Here is a 6579-nt window from a genome sequence, read left to right on the forward strand (position 1 = left end):
CCAGGGGAGACAGCAGAAACGCGCCCGAGAAGAGAGACCTGACCCAGCAGAAGCAGAGGATACGGCTACCGACAGCGAGTCTGACGATGACGCCCCTCCAGCGTCGCAGCAAAACGTCACTCTTGAGAAGACACGCAGGCCTCCCTGCATTACTATTTATAATACGACCAGTCAGAAGATGGCAACCACCATTAGTAAGTTACTCGGCACAAAGGTTAACTTCCGATATACCCGAGGGAATTGCCGAGTAACTACCTTCAGTCAGACGGCTTTCACAACCGTTTGTGAATACCTAAAGAAAAACGAAATTGGATTTGCATACGGCTCATCAGCTGCAGCAAAACTTAAGGTTGTAATCCGCAACCTTCCGATGGATGCCACTCCCGAAGAAATACAAGCATACTTGACGCACACCTATGGACTCACTATCCATAGTGTTAGCCGTTTGAATGCATTAGACCGCAGTCGGAAGAACAGCAATTTAGAGGACCAGAGTTCCCGTCCGCCCAGACGCCCATTGCCCCTCGTGATGGTCGTCCTACCTAACAATCAGACATCTCGCCAGATTCTCACCTTTAAGAAGATGGGTATATTCGAGATAACAGTCGAAAAATACCATTCCAAATTGATACTACAATGCCATGCTTGCCAACGGATAGGGCATGGGCAACGCCACTGCTACGCGACGCCCCGTTGCGTGAAATGCACGGGGCCACATAAGTTTGCAGACTGCCCTAATAAGGCTCCAGAGATACCTCCAAGATGCGCGAATTGCAGCCTTGCACATTATGCTAGCTATAGGGGTTGTTCCCTATTTAAGAAAATCAAGAACGAACGACGGGCCCCATCGGACCCCAAACGCCAGATTACACCTCGGCCAATTCGACAGGACGTCCCGGTGACGACACCAGCTCGTGACTACCGTCCTAGAACAACCACCAGTTCGACCAACCAGCGGCCAGCACAGCGACCAGCGCCGCAGAGAAGAGCCAATCGCACACCAGCGCCTCGACCAACACCAAGCCAAGCTGCTCCTCCGACAGTGGATCAAGCGTCCTTGCTGAATCTTCTACATCAATTAGCACAGCCCGATGTCCTTCCAGGCCTTATCCAGCTCTTGAAGGGACTTCAAGAAATCCGGGAAGCACCGGACCGTTCGACGCGCCGGCGAGTGATTACTCATCTCGTCGACACGCTCGTACCTTAGGGTACTATGTGTTTTACGTTGTGTTGTATTGTGTTGTCTCTTATCTTCTCGGGTTTTGGGAACACATGCAATTAACACTCTTGCGACAGTTGCAGAGTGTCCCTAAATTTATGATGTACCCCAATAAATTGTAAATAAAGAAATTAGCGATGCCTGAAAATGATACCACAAGTCAAGATGCAGGTTCCCATTATGCCGACGTACAGACCTATTAAAAGGTAAAAAAAAAAAAAAAAAAAAAAAAAAAAAAAAAAAAAAAAAAACACGAGCGGTGCACACTTGCGATCTGTGCTTGCTTTTCATTTGTTAAAAAAATGGACGTCTGAAGTCAATCAGCTGGTAGTTGTAGTTCTTCCATTGTGTGGAAATGTAAGTAAACAAGTTTTTAAAATACTATGTAATTTTATTTATTGGTTTTATTCATATATGCGTGGTTTCTTTCTTCTATAGTGAGAAGGTGTTTAAAAGTGAGAAAACAATTTCTTTTCCCGCGATCGTAAACCATGTTGCGGAATGTGTGAAAATTAATTTGAAAGAGCAAATTTCTTTCATATTTCTATAATTAATAACGTGCTGTGTTATATAAACTGCACGCCGAGTCATGTGTGTGTTGTTCTCGGAAAACAAGAGTGGCACATCCAGTCGATGTTTGATAATTTTAGTTTCGAAGCAACTTTTGTTGCATTCCTCACTTGTGTTGGCGCTGCAGTCGAAGTGCAGTTCGAAAGCTTTCCGCTTCCAGGCTTCAAGACCGCACTGCGAGTATGCTCTCGAAGTATGCTCGCTTCAAGTATGGTCTTGCAGCTTTTGGACACAGCCTCAATGTCCGCCTAATTTCATTTCAGTCAGACAGGGACGCAGTGTTGCCACAATCTGTAAGCACAATTTCCCTTTCCAAGGGGTAAAATTTCCCTTTTTCGCCCATTTTTTCCCTTCATTTAAAGAATTATTATTATTATTATTATTAATAATAATAATAATTAAATATTATCGTTGACCCATGTTCGTATGTATGTATAAAATGTTAATCAATTTAACTTTAAATGCTACGACGCCAGGGGTACCGTGTTCGAATCCCGGCCTGGGCATGGCTGTTTGTGAGTGTCCATTCATAAATTTCATCATATCATTACTCATCCCCATCTTTGCAATTAGCCAAAAGTGGCAGAAAAGCGAAGTAAAATAAACCAAATCAATAAACAATAAAAATCAATAACTTTTAAATGTTTTTTGGAAGATTTAGATTTTATTTCTAAATCAAGCTAATTTTTTTGTTTTGAGATGAAAGCTTGGCAACTGAAGATTTTCATTAGTAAAAAGCAAAACACACAAACAGAGATTGGATTTAGGGAGGCCAAATGCCCATTGTCTTCATCACACCATCAGAAGAAAATTAAAAATATTCTACACAAAATGCTGTTCTAGTAAGGCGCACATATGCAGAGTTTGTGTGGAAAATCACATTTTTGCCTCCTCATAAAAATGTTAAGTTTGGCGCATGGATATACGCGTTTTATTAAAAAAAAAATATATATAGTACATACCTGAGCAAATGTTATATTCTGGTAAATTTCACATATTAGGTGGAAACTTCTAAAAGACAGCAAGTTTTTTATTAAAATTTAATCCATTGTTGGTCACTTCTTGCCACTCTGCACGGAATTTTTTAACTTGTTTCCGCAGTGTTTTTTCATCTTCCGATAATTCTCCACGACGTTTTCTAATATATTCTGGAGTTGCAGATAGTTGCCTTTGCTTCCCTTGTTCTCGCGTTGTCCAAGACGGGCACAGCCTTCCACCAAGCACTCGCACACGACGAATAACCCACCCAGTGTCCAATGAAGACTGAAGTAAAGATAGGTTTGCGACAAAGATAACTTTATGGTTTGCACGTGTAGTGTTTGAGGCAAAATTCAGAGAACCGGGGAAAGCTTAAATAAACAATACCCTCGGACTCCCACTCCCATTAGGCTGAATGGCCAAAGACCTCCGGCCCCAAACGGTAGCCACATGTGGGTGAACCCAAAATTCCACCCTTTCTCTGAGAACGAAGTATACGACAAAATAAAAAAAATAATAAGTTCTCATTTTCAAAACTGGAATCTGTTATAATGTTTAATATAATTAATGTTTAGTCTGTCTTCAAATTTCCCTGAAAATTCGCTATTTTTCATCGAATTTCCCTTTTCCCTTTTCACTTAAAATTAGCTCCAAATTTACCTTCAAAAAGGGAAATTTCCCTTCATGTGGCAACACTGCAGGGACGGCGACAGGGGTGGGCACGGGTGGGCAAGCGCCCACCCAAAAATTCCTGTGCCCACCCGATTGCCCACCCAATCAAAATAAATAAGTACATATACTTGTAGATATATGAATGATTCAATATATAAGTGTATTCTGGTGTTCATACGTACAAATATTCACATATTATCAACACATAAAAAGCCAATTTGGTCATTTGAAGGTTAAAGTAATTACGAGAGCTATTGAAGCAAAAACTGTGATCAAATGAATACTTCCATGTTTAAAAGCAGCTAGTATGCTTAGGAGGCTCAAAATTATACAGGGTATGATCAAGATTAGATCAGAATTTAGGGTGAACTTGAGGACTGTAGCTCCGGGTCTCCACATACGTACATGTATATATATCCCGGCCTGAGTATGGTTAAAATAATCTCCAAATAAACAGATGCAAATATTATCTTAGGGCTACTTCCTCCAGCAACACAATAAATTATTTGGACCTTTTAATTATTATTATCAGAATAATTTAATCAAGAAGACTTAGATGGGCAGGCCATGTGGCACGAGTGGCAGAGGAAAGAATAGTTTACAGGATTCTTGTTGGGAAACCTGATGGTAAGAGACCAGTAGAAAGAATAAGACGAGGATGGAGGGATAACGTTGAGATGGACCTAAAAGAAATCGGTTAGGATGGGAAATATTGGATTAATCTTGTCCCGGATAGGGACAGGTGGAAGGCCTGTGTTTCTGCAGCCATAAACCTTCGAGTTTAAGTATTCTAGAGAGTATAATATAATTTTAATTAGCTCTGCATTGAAATTCCAGAAGTGTCCCTTTTTTTTACAATTCTTTTATACCTGTCATCTTCAAATATCAATATGGTATGCGAAATATCAACTTTATATTCGTTCTACTAATAAGAAGGAATCACAATAATCACTACAATACCAAAGTGAATAAATGTTAATAAACCAGTTATATATGGAAAAAGCTACAGAATTATTCAATTGCTAATGAGTGGCTTATCATATTTAGAAATCCTCGTTCGACACATACATTTTGCCACATGAATCATCCGAAAATGTCAACAGAATCTGTAGATGCAGCTGACGTACAGAAAGAAAAAAGTAATGTCACGAAGTATCCAGAAGACGATTTTGTTAGTTTGTTTCTAAGCCCACTTTTATGCTCAGATATGCTAATCGGGACCAAACCTACAGTTTAACGTGTAGTCCGAACCAGTGTGCATTTTGCTTCCACCAGAGGAGTGGGGGGGGGGGGTCGAACACATGACCTCTTCATTATAATGCGACGACGTTATGCCATTGGGAATAAAATATACAGAAAGAACTCGCACCAAACGTGTCATTTTATCACCACAGAAGATGCGTCCATTTTAAGAGGGTGATTGCCTGAGACAAATATTTGAGACTTTCGGAAAACAACGTCATTGTTCACGGAATTAGCTGCCTTGATCCACTAATGAAACGCTGTGAAATTGAAACTACCACCTCAACTTTCTAAGAGGTATGAACTAATGAAACTCCATTTTTTGAAGAATAAGTTGTGGTTGATTTGTTTTATTTTAAGTAATTTCTCTGCTAATTTTGATAATGATGACAATAAGGTTCAATGGTGATTAGATGAAAGTAACGAAGGGGTGAAAACAAACACATGCTGACACTCAAAATACAAGCCCTCATAAATTATTACTTTGACAGTAGTTCCAGGCGCCAGGGACTCGTTGCCCTGAAAGAATAACGTTTCCAGGGAATGCTGCATAGGATAGAGGTTGACATTCTAGTGTGTTCGAAATGGTCACGTCATCTATGAAAAACAGATGAATTATTACTGGTACGGTGATCAATTTCGATGAATTCCTTGTGTCCTAAATCATTTTGTTACCTCAAAAAATATGTTCATGTTACCATACGTGTATTGCTTGCTTCTCCCACATTAGTAACATGACAGTTCAGGAAACGAATAGCAACTTAGCTAATAATATTTTCAATTCTGAACAGAATTTCCAATCTTACTTGTTTATTACTTATGAGTGATATTTTATCAAAATATCCTTTCATTAGCCTAGGAATCATACTTCATAGACAATGATCAAGGAATTAGTTTTCTGTGTGTGTTTTAAATCATTCCTAATAAGACGTTCATTTTAATCCAAACATTCAGTGGCGGCGATTAGGAGGAGCGGGAAGTGGGGGATGTAGTTTCCGAGTCACATTTTGCCAATTTTTGCCCCCGCACTACGGCCTCTTTATGCTACCAAGAAAACGTATATTGTTCTTGCCCCTCAAATGTTGGCACCCAATCGCTGCTACTACAAATATTCAGATAGATTTGTGAGTTGTACAAACCTTGTAAGCTAAGAAAAGTGACCCCTCAAGGAGTAAGAACACTCTTTCAGTCAAAAACTCATAGGATGAATGTACTATGTACTGTGCTCTGTAACATGCATTTAAATTACGAGAGACTTCACGATTGTCTACCATCGCACTTTGTAGTGTTGCCGCCGAATGCATAAAATCAAGTATGCGCCTCGTATTTACAACACAAGCTTAAACCTAATTCACATTTAATTCACTGTATTAACATGCATGAAAGAATGTGATTAGAATGTATGGCTGCGCATGATTAAACACTTCCTTGAAATAATTGTGTCCATCAGAGACGAAGCAAAAGGAAATGGAACAAGATGTGAGAATAGATTAGAAAATAATAAAGAGGAAAACAAGAAATGTGAAGGGAAAAGAAGTAAGAGGAAAATCGGGAGTGTAAGAGAGAGGGGGGATACATACGTCTCACATACACATATATACTATATATGGTCTTACATTTATACTGCCCACCCTAATCTATCAATATGGAGCTTCTGCCCACCCGGTCAAAAATTTCTGGCGCCGCCCCTGCAGTCAGAGTAATTTATGTTACATATTGAATGAACATGATAATTTCAGACTGAAGCACTGTTCTTTGCGGGGGGCATCACTCTTATTGGGAAAACTATGCCTCCATTGCCCCCTCCTAGATGAAAATTGCTTGCCCCTCCCTGGGAGAAATCCTGCTGACGTCGATGTACGTACACGCACCAAAGGAAAAGAAACTGACACTGCATT

The sequence above is a fragment of the Lepisma saccharinum genome, chromosome 1 (assembly GCF_977018435.1).
Source record: "Lepisma saccharinum chromosome 1, izLepSacc3.1, whole genome shotgun sequence".
In the NCBI taxonomy this organism is placed as follows: domain Eukaryota; kingdom Metazoa; phylum Arthropoda; class Insecta; order Zygentoma; family Lepismatidae; genus Lepisma; species Lepisma saccharinum.